Genomic DNA, 11,197 nt, shown 5'->3' with positions numbered 1-11,197 from the left:
CAATTTATCTGATATGAGATTTGCTACCCCAGCTTTCTTTTGAGGTCCATTTGCATGAAAGATTGTATTCCATCCCCTTACTCTCAGTCTGAATGCATCTTTGGGTTCGAAATGAGTCTCTTGTAGACAGCAAATGGATGGGTCATTTCTTTTTATCCAATCTGCAACCCTGTGGTGTTTTATGGAGAATTTAAGCCATTCACATTAAGACTGAGTACTGAGAGATATGATTTTAATGATGCCATGTTGCCAGTAAAGTCTTTGTTTGTATTGGCTGTGACTTTCTGTTCTGTATCACTCTTGGGGCCTTTTTACCTTTATAGAACCCCCCTTAATATCTCCTGTAGGGCTGGTTTAGTGGTTATGAAATTGGTTAATGACTGGCGATTCTGAAATGTCTTTATTTCTCCATCAATTCTGAATGACAGCCTTGCTGGATAAAGGATCCTTGGCTGCATGTTTTTCTCTGATAGAGCTTTAAAAATGCCCCCCCCCAACCCTTTCTCTCATTCCAGGTCTGTGTAGACAGGTCTGACGTAATTCTGATGCCTTTGCCTTGGTATGTGAGAAATTTCTTTGCCCTGGCCGCTTTCAATACTGTATCCTTGGATCTAATATTTGCGAAATGCACTATGACGTGACGTGGCGTAGGTTTGTCGTGGTTGAGCTTGGGAGGGGTCCTCTCTGCCTCTTGGACATGAATGTTTGTTTCCCTCGCTAGATTAGGGAAGTTTTCAGCTGCAACTTGTTCAAATATCTCTTCTAGACCTTTGTTTTTCTCCACCCCCTCGGGGATGCCGATGATTCTAACATTGGATCATTTCATTGAGTCAGTAATCTCCCGTAACCTACATTCGTGGGCTTGGGTTTTTTTAAAAGCAGCTTCTATTTTCGTTTTTTCCTCTATTAACCCATCCTCCAATTCACTAAACCGTTCCTCTGCTTCTATGACCCTGGCCGTCAGAGCCTCTAGTTTTGCCTGCATTTGGCTCATAGAATTTTTAATTTCTGTCAGATTCGCTCTCATTTATGTAGGGATTCTATATTCTCAGTAACCTTTTCGTTAATACTTTTTTCAATTCTACTCATCATTTTGACCATCGTTACTCTGAATTCCACTTCTGATAATTTGGTTACATCCATATCCATTATTTCTGTGGCAGAGGCCACAGACTCACTGTCTTTTCTTTGCTGGGGGTGGGGGCTTCTCCTTCTTGTCATTCTGATGAGGAGAGGATGCGGGGTTGTCCAGAGCCCAAATTATTGAGTGGGTCCCAGGCCGTGCCCCTTGTTTTATAGGGATCTTAGGGATGTGGGCTTCTTCTTTAAAGATTTTATTTATTTATCTGAGAGAGAGACAGACAGACAGTCAGCAAGAACAGGAACAGAAGCAGGGGAGTGGGAGAGGAAGAAGCAGGCTCCCAGCGGAGGAGCCCGATGAGGGACTCCTTTCCGGAATGCCCGGGATCACGCCCTAAGCCGAAGACAGGCGCTCAATGACTGCGCCACCCAGGCGCCCTGGGTTGTGGGCTTCTTGATTTTTCAGCCTTGCCTTCTGTGTTCTGGGGGAGGGGCCTGCCGCACCAATACTCAGGCAACCCTGTTTGGGTAGAGTCTCCATGTCCCCTGCGAGGGGGAATGGGGATGGGCACTCTCTGAGCCGGTATTTCCAGGCTTTTGTTCTCTGGCAGCTTTCCCTGGCGGTCTGCTGTGCCTCTTCTGAGACTCAGAGCAGCAGAGGCTGCATTGTCACAGAACAGAGGGATTGCGGCCCGTTCTCCACTGATGTTCTGGCCACTTTAACTCTGTTACTGTGGGTGCTGCTCAACCCTGCAGCTTCCCGGGATGTGTGCGCCACACCCGGCGTCCCTGCCCTCACTTCCAGGGCTGGCACGTCTCTGTCCTTTGTGTTTCTAACACTGCTAGCTGCCAGCCGCCAGTGTCCCCTTGCATTCCAGAGCTCTGATTCAGTGTGGTTCACACACTCTGGAGCTCTGGTTTTCAGACTGGTCGCACACATTCCCTGGCTCATGGTCTCAGTCTGTTCTCTCACAGGGGCCGGTCCGTGAGTCAGCCTGCTCCCCAGTGCAGGTGGCTACTGCTTCCTGGCACCCGAACATGGCAGGTCCCTCCCCCTTCTGTTTATCTTCCGATATCTGTGTGCTGATTCATGGCTCCCCGCTTTGTATCCAGATGTATCTTTCTGCATCTCAGGCTGATTTAGTGGGTGTTCAGGATGGTCTGGTACCTATCCAGCTTGACTCAGGGGACCAGTTGAAAAAGGGGACCCCTACTTCTCCACCATCTTAACTCCCACCCAAATTAATAAAAATTATTAATGAAAGGAGAGAGATCACAACTAACATCAAGGAAATAGAAACATTCTTTGAAACTATTATCAACAACTCTATGCCAATAAATTAAACAACCTGGCAGAAATGGATGCCTTCCTGGAAACCTATAAACTACCAAGTCTGAAAGAGAAAGAAATTGATTATTTAAACAGACAAATTAATTATGAAGAGATTGAAGCAGTGATCAAAAACAAGAGTCCAGGGCCCGATAGATTCCCTGGGGAATTCTCCCAAACTTTCAGAGAAGAAATAATACCTATTATCCTGAAGCTGTTTCAAAAAATAGAAACAGAAGGATAACTACCAAACTCATTCTATGAGGCCATTTTTACCTTGATCCCCACACCAGGCAAAGACCCCTCCAAAAAGGAGAATTACAGACCAATATCCCTGATGAATATAGATGCCAAAATTCACAACAAAATCCTAGATAATAGGATCCAACAGTACGTTTAAAGGATTATTCATCATGACCAATGGGATTCATCCCTGGGGTGCAAGGTAGTTCATTTGCAAATCAATCAGTGTGGTAGATCACATTAATAAGAGAAAAGACAAGAACCATATGATCCTTTCAATTGATGCAGAAAAAGCATTTGAACAAATACAGCATCCTTTCCTGATTAAAACCCTTCAGTGGGTAGGGATAGATGGTACATTCCTCAATTTCATAAAAACCATCTATGAAAAGCCCATAGCAAATATCATTCTCAATGGGGAAAAGCTGAAAGCCTTTCTCTTAAGATCAGGAATATGACAAGGATGCCCACTCTCGCCATTATTGTTCAACATAGTACTAGAAGTCCTTGCAACAGCAATCAGACAACAACAACAACAAAAAAGATAAAACGTATCCAAATTGGCAAAGAAGAAGTCAAACTTTGTCTCTTCACAGATTACATGATACTCTATATGGAAAACCCAAAAGACCCCAGCTCCAAATTACTAGAACTTATAGAGCAATTCATTAATGTGGCGGGATACAAAATCAATGCTCAGAAATCAGTTGTATTTCTATACATGAACAATGAGACTGAAGAAAGAGAAATTATGGAATCCTTTCAATTTACAATACCACCAAAAATCATACGTTATCTCAGAATTAACTTAACCAGAGATTTAAGGATACATATTCTGGAAACTACAAATCACTCATGAAAGACATTGAAAGAGACACAAAAAGATGGAAAAATATTCCATGCTCATGGATCGGAAGAATAAACATAGTTAAAATGTCTATGCTACCCAGAGCAATCTACACTTTCAATGCCATCCTGATCAAAATAACAATGATATTTTTCAAAGAGCAGGAACAGGGGAGCCTGGGTGGCTCATTCTTTAAATGTCTGCCTTCAACTTAGGGCGTGATCCTGGCATTCGGGAATCAAGCCCCACATCAGGATCCTCCCCTGGGAGCCTGCTTCTTCCTCTCCCACTCCTCCTGCTTGTGTTCCCTCTCTCGCTGCCTGTCTCTCTCTCTGTCAAATAAATAAAAAAAAATCTTTAAAAAAAAAGAGCTGGAACAAACAGCCCTTAAATTTGTGTGGAATCAGAAAAGGCCCCGAATCACCAAGGAAGTGTTGAAAAGGAAAAACAAAGCTGGGGGCATCACAATGCTGGATTTCAAGCTGTACTACAAAGCTGTGATCACAAAGACAGCATGGTACTGGCACAAAAACAGACACATAGACCAATGGAACAGAAGAGAGAATGCAGAAATAGACCCTCGGCTCCTTCGACAACTGATCTTTGACAAAGCAGGAAAAAACATCCAGTGGAAAAAAGACAGTCTCTTCAATAAATGACGCTGAGAACATTGGACAGCTACATGCAAAAGAATGAAACTTGACCACTCTCTCACACCATACACAAAGACAAACTCCAAATGGATGAAAGGCCTAAATGTGAGACAGGAATCCATCAAAATCCTAGAGGAGAACATAGGCAGCAACCTCTATGACATCAGCCACAGCAAACTTTTTCATGACACATCTCCAAAGGCAAGAAAACCGGAGAAAAAATGAACTTGTGGGACTTCATCAAGATAAAAGGCTTCTGCACAGCCAAGGAAACAGTCAAAAGAACTAAGTGACAGCCAACAGAATGGGAGAAGATATTTGCAAATGACACTACAGATAAAAGACTGGTATCCAAGATATACAAAGAACTTCTCAAACTCAATACACGAGAAACAAATAAACAAATCAAAAAACGGGCAGAAGATGTGAACAGGTACTTTTCAAATGAAGACATACAAATGGCTAACAGACACATGAAAAAATGTTCAAAATCATTCGCCATTGGGGAAATTGAAATCAAAACCACATTGAGATACCACCTTATGCCACTTAGAATGGTAAAAAATTGACAAGGCAGGAAACAAGTGTTGGAGAGGATGTGGAGAATAGGGATCCCTCTTTCACTGTTGGTGGGAAAGCAAGTTGGTACAGCCACTTTGGAAAACAGTGTAGAGGTCCCTTAAAAATGAAAGATTGAGCTACCCTATAATCCAGCCATTGCACTACTGGGTATTTACCCCAAAGATACAGACATAGTGAGTGAATTAAGAAGATGTGGTCCATATATACAATGGAATATTACTCAGCCATCAGAAAGAACGATTACCCAACAATTGCAGCAACATAGACGGGACTGGAGGAGATTATGCTAAGTGAAATAAGTTAAGCAGAGAAGACTATTATCATATGGTTTCACTCATTTATAGAACATAAGAAATAGCAGGAAGATCGGTAGGAGAAGGAAGGGAAGAATGAAGGGTGGTAAACAGAAAAGGAAATGAACCATGAGAGACTATGGACTCTGGGAAACAAACTCAGGGCTTCAGAGGGGATTGGGATGGGCCGGTGATGGGTATTAAGGAGGGCACATATTGCATGCAACACTGGGTGTTATATGCAAACAACGAATCTTGGAACACTACATCAAAAACTAAGGATGTACTGTATGATGACTTATATAACATGAAAAAATTAAAGAAAAATAAGTAGGGTTAGCTGTGTTCTGGGATCCTACCCCTCATCTCTGTCAGGGGACCAGGGCTGAGAAGCAGGGGCACTGTGAGCCTGTCCCTGGGGTCCACAGTGTGATGACATCTGAAAAGAAGTTGCTGGTCTAGTCAGGGCTCAGTTCCCAGCTGCCTCACCCCCAGGCCCTGAGAGTTTGGGTGGGTCCTCTCAGCCCACACCCCATGACAGACAGCAAGAAGAGGATATAAGGGTGGGGGACAGTGACCAGAATGCAGTCTCCCCCACAAAGCCTGATGTGAATGAGGAGAACCTACAGCTCTTCCTCCCTGTGGTTAGAGGTCCATGGGATGTACAGGTGAAGTGAGAGCTTTGGGTTCTTTTCCATCCCCATGTCTTCATGACACCCACTCTCCCAGGTACTTCAGCCTGACCTTGGCCACTGTACCATAACGCACCTTCATGACCTGTCTTGAGCAGTCAGTCCCAGGTTTGAAGTTTTGCAAATTTCTCCACCTAAGTCCTGTTCAAATTCTTGAGAACTCCCTGTAACATTTGCTCAGGAAGCAAAAAAAAGGTGGTTCTCTCCTACACCTGCACCAAGCTCTGCACCAGGCATCCTGAGCAGAAAAAGGATGTCAGTAACTCACATGCCACAGGGATGATGAAGGGACTGAACATAAAAGCCACCCTGGACAAACAGAATCTCTTTCTGGGATCCTCTCATCTATTCTGTACAGGGGTATGGTATCCAGGGTTCTGTCGCAGGCTCCTGTCCCTCTAACACACAGCCCCCCACACTGTGGACTTCTCAACCACGTTTGAACACCAGCCTGCTGGCCATGGTCACAGCTTGCTGCCACACAAGGTTAGGGTTCACCATTTCTGGGCTTGGAATTCAGTATTTCCAACTGGTTACCAGATGGTCCACTATTTTGTGAATAGAAAACCATCCAATAATCCTATTTCCTACTGCATTAAATATCCATAACTCTTGCATTTCTTTTCAAACCGAAATATTAAATTCTTAATTCAGTCATTATTCTTTCTCTCCCAGAGTTCCTTCTGGTCCACAGTCCTGGAGATTCTACCTCTGAGGTTTGCTCCAATGCAATTCCTCCTCCTGTTTTCCCTTCTAAAGTCTCCTTTCCACCTGACATCCCCCCCTAAGGCCAGCCCTTCTCTCCCCACATTCCTTAGTCCCAGTCCCCAGTGTCACCCCTGGCTCTACCAGTCTGTGAACTTGCTATGTCCTCTCATGGAGTGAGCATTGCCACTCCTGTTTTCATATTCCTTCTGTTCCTCTAGATGGAAAACACCCTTACTCCTGCCTTCAACTTCAGCTGCCAAACTGTCCCAGTTGTAAAAGCCTCACATGTCTATGTGTCTTATAGAGATTCCAATGTCCACAGGATTGTCTACTTCTTAACAGCTTTCTCTTCTGCATTGCAAGAATATAAAATCATATTAGTACAAGGAAAAGACACATTAACATTTGTTCAAGTGGAGGTGAGCACAAGGCTTCCTGCAGGCATCTCCGTCACTGTTGTAATGGTGACACATTTCTGAGCATTAAGGTTAGGACACTGAGGATCCTGTAAGTGGGCATCTTAACCAGAGGAAGAGGGAGAGAGAATATTATACAGACTCCTCGCTGAGCAAGGAGTCCAACGCAGAGCTTGATCCCATGACGCTGAGATCCTGACCTGAGCTTAAACCAAGAGTCAGGCACTTAACCAATTGCACTGCCTAAGCAACCCAATCATCAACATTTTAAAAATAAAGACAGTGCCATCTATAATTTCATAATTATGAAATTCCTAAGGATAAATGTGAAAAAAATCCTAAGTGTTTTATATGGAACTACAAAACCTTTCAAGAGAAATGAAATACAACTTGTATAAATGATTAGATATTTCTTACCTGTGGTTCGGATTGTTAAATTCAACTGAGATGATTTTTTTTTCTAAATTTTTGAGTCAATGTCTCAGGCCAACAGCCTCCTGTCAGAAAGCAAAGTGAATACCACACAAAAAGGGAGGAACAAAATTCTTAAACCTATATTAGAAATAATTCAGTTACACATAGCACAATTCATAACATGACCAAATGGGGTTTATTGCAGGAATGCAAGGCTGTTTCAACCAGAAAACATCAGTCCATGTAAACGCCTGGGTTAACAAGCCAAAGAAGAAAAATCCCTTGATCTTATACACCATTCAAACAAACAACAAACAAACAAACAAGAAACAACAACACAACCTTTTTCAGAATTCAATACCTATCCTTATTAATGAATGAGTAAATAAATAAATAAAAATGAGAAAAATACTCAGAGAATGAAAAATACAGTGAAACATCCTCAACTTGATAAAGAAAACTATAGGGATACCTAGGTGGTTCAGTTCGTTAAGCATCTGCCTTTAGTTCAGGTCATGATCCCAGGATCCTGGGATCAAGCCCTACATTGGGCTCTCTGCTCAGTGGGGACCTGCTTCTCCTTCTGTCTGCTGCTCTTCCTGCTTGTGCTCTCTCTCTCTCTGACAAATAAATAAATAAATAAATAAATAAATAAATAAATAAATAAAATCTTTAAAAAATAATTCATTGACTGTATTAAAGACTTAACTGTAAAACAAGAATCTACACAATGATTAAAGAAAACATAGGTGAAGATCTTCAGGATCTAAGGTTTTTGTAAACATTTCTAGAAAAACACTAATCTGTAGGAGAAGAAAGGGAAGAAGAAAGGCGGGGTAAACAGAAGGGGGAATGAACCACGACAGACTATGGACTCTGAGAAACAAACCGAGGGCTTCAGAGGGCAGTGGGGTGGGGGAATGGGATAGGCCGGTGATGGGTATTAAGGAGGGCACGTATTGCATGGAGCACTGGGTGTTATACGCAAGTAATGAATCATGGAACTTTACATCAAAAACTAGAGATGTACTGTATGGTGACTAACATAATATAATGAAAAATATTATTATTAAAAAAAAAGAAAAACACCAATAGCACAATCCTTAAAAGAGACAAACAAAAACAAAAACCTGATAAATTGGAGTTCATCAAAGATAAAATCATTGTTCTTCCTTTGTTTTATGAAATAGACAATTAAATTAGCTAAAATTGGAGATTAAATACAAATAAATTTATGTAAGAGTAGATGAAATTCATTGTCATAATGCACATGAGTTTTAAAACACTCACAATGTATGCCTATTCTAAATAGCATACCGGTAGAAGAATAGATGTCTACAGCATCTCTTTGGGAAACTAAAATTTTAAGTTGTCATTTAGACAAATGTTCGTATCTCCCAAAGACCAGAACTCCATCTGAGAGTAAAACGAAAACGAAAACAAAAACAAAAACAAAAACAAAACAAAACAAAAAAACACTACAGTAATCATGGGCAGCACAATGGTATAACTTCATCCATGATTCAGATCGCTGAGGTGTGAATGGACAGGGATCTGGTGAACTGCAGAAACCAGCAGGACTCTCAGGACTTTGGGCCATGGTGAAATGTGTGCCCTGCCACAAACAGGGGGCACTGTGGGACCTCTCTGTGGTGCCTACACAGCTGCTCAGTGAGGACTCTTCCTCAAGGGAACCTGGCCTGGGGACTGGTCTCTGGGCTACCTGATAGTGACTCAGCAGCTGTGTCCTCTCAGGCCTGACAGAGTCCCCTGAGCAGGGAGCTGTGTGTGGTATCAGCAGGTGATTCCCCCCAGGGCTTATTCCAGGGCTGAAGCCAACCCCTGTCCTCTTCAGTGTGTGGTGTGAGCTGAGCTCCAGCACCAGGGCTTAGGGAGGGGCTGGGCAGTCACTGGATGGACCCCATTTGCATGGACAGCCCCTCCTGGGACAGAGGGTGGCAGAGAAAGGGAGGCCTGGGGCAGACTAAGCCTTTGTGAGGACTAGAGCCTGGGCCACCATGGTCTGAACTCCTGAACTTCTCATGCTCCTGTCTCACTGCACAGGTAGTGACAGGCTTCAGGGACACAGGACAGCCCTCCAGCCCATGTAGGCCACTCTGTCTTAGAGTCACCAGGAAATTTACCTTGGTCCCTGTTCCAAATCACCCATGAGTGTCTATGTTTGCAGGTTCCCTGTCCAGCCAGTGCTGACCCAGCTGCCCTCCCTCTGCATCTCTGGGATTGTTGGCTAGACTCACCTGCACCCCGAGCAGTGGCTTTGGTGTTGGCAACTATTCTGTAAGCTGGTTCCAGCAGCAGCCAGGGAGTCCTCCCCAGTATCACCCATACTACTAAACAGACTCATATAAACACCAACGCTCCAGGGTCACCAGTCACTTCCCTGGATCCAAAGATGTTCCCTGGTCAATTGCAGGGGTCCTACTCATTTCCGGGCTGCAGGCTGAGGACGAGGCTGACTATTTCTGTGCTACAGCTCATGGCAGTAGGAGCAGCTACTGTTCCTCACAGGGTCTCAGATAACAAGGAAGTGAGTCAGAAATCCCTATGCACACAGATAATTGCTGTGAGCATTTTTCAGTGAGAAACTTAACCTGAAGAAACATGCGGGGGGGGGGGGGTTGCTCACCTGCAGAAAGATATGTCCTTAAACAAGGGAAACTCACTTCTGAATGCAAAGTAAGAGAAAATTGGGCATTAAAGGATCATAATGACTGATCAGATAAAAGCCCAAGTGTACAACCCCAAGGGGCCTGAAGAATGAATACAAGCTGCCCAGCAAACATTATCCACAGTTTTACCATCTTATTCCATAAAGTGTGACCTCGTGTCACTACTGATGTATCCACAGCTGATATATTGACAATAACCCTGGTCACAGACACAGTGTCTTCTCTCTGAACCAGCTACACATGCACTTGGACCAAATCCTACAGACTCTCCCTGACAACACCCCCCACCCTCTCTCCTCTTCTCCTCTCTGCTCCCCTGTGCCTCAGACCTTCAGGCTCTGTCTCTGACTCTTGGAGTCTGAATTCCCTCTCCACACAGAATTTCAGAGAACACTGAGAATGATCTTGCTGTAGTTTCCTGTCTCCAAGTTCCATCTCTAGGGAGGAGAATGACTAGAAAATAGAGCTACATGCAGTCCCTCATATTCTCCTTCCTGCTGTCAACCCCAGGCTCTATATTTCTGCTCCCAACATACCCCATCAGTCTCTTTAATATGAAAGTGAAATTAGTATATTTTTCTAAAAGTGGTATGTTTATCCCACCTTTCAGTATTTGCACATAGAATCTACTGATTTTATTCTTCTTTCACAATTAGCTAATACTGTCCCCATGATGAGGATTGAAAGAATCCACAGAGGCAGATTTCAAAATATATAATTTTTAACTTACATCCCTGTCTCCTCAGTGTTGAGGGAACTTCTGGGAAAAGAGAACTCTGGAAACCAGAGAAGAATCAGGTAAAATGAAATAAACCAGCCTCCTGAACAGAACTGGCCATGTGTCAATGTGGACCCATCTCTGCTCTGGACTTGATCCTCTTCTATGTGGTTCTACAAGAGTCACCAGCTCTGTCCTCCCCCTTGAACAGCCAAGGGAGCTGTGGACACACTCACTATGTGGAGCAAGAGTAGAGCAAAAGTGTGTCCTGAGTTGATGGGAGACCTCATAAGAAGACACATGGCCTCACCCTAATGAAGGTGACAGTGGACAGTGCAGTGGGGAGGCAGGAGTTCTCTCTGATGGGCCCATTGTGTCACCATGTCACAAAATGCTGTGTCCAGGCCTGGACATGGGGACGCCACTCACCTGTATCTGAGGGGTCAGGGTTGAACAGAGCAGGGACTTGCCATCTGACACTTCCTGTTCCCTCTTCATGGCTCACAGCTGTGACCTCCCCACCCCCTGCCC

The sequence above is a fragment of the Ursus americanus genome, chromosome 30, assembly GCF_024610735.1.
Source record: "Ursus americanus isolate L20-20 chromosome 30, mUrsAme1.1.p, whole genome shotgun sequence".
Lineage (NCBI taxonomy): Eukaryota > Metazoa > Chordata > Mammalia > Carnivora > Ursidae > Ursus > Ursus americanus.
Note: the sequence above shows the minus strand (reverse complement) of the source record.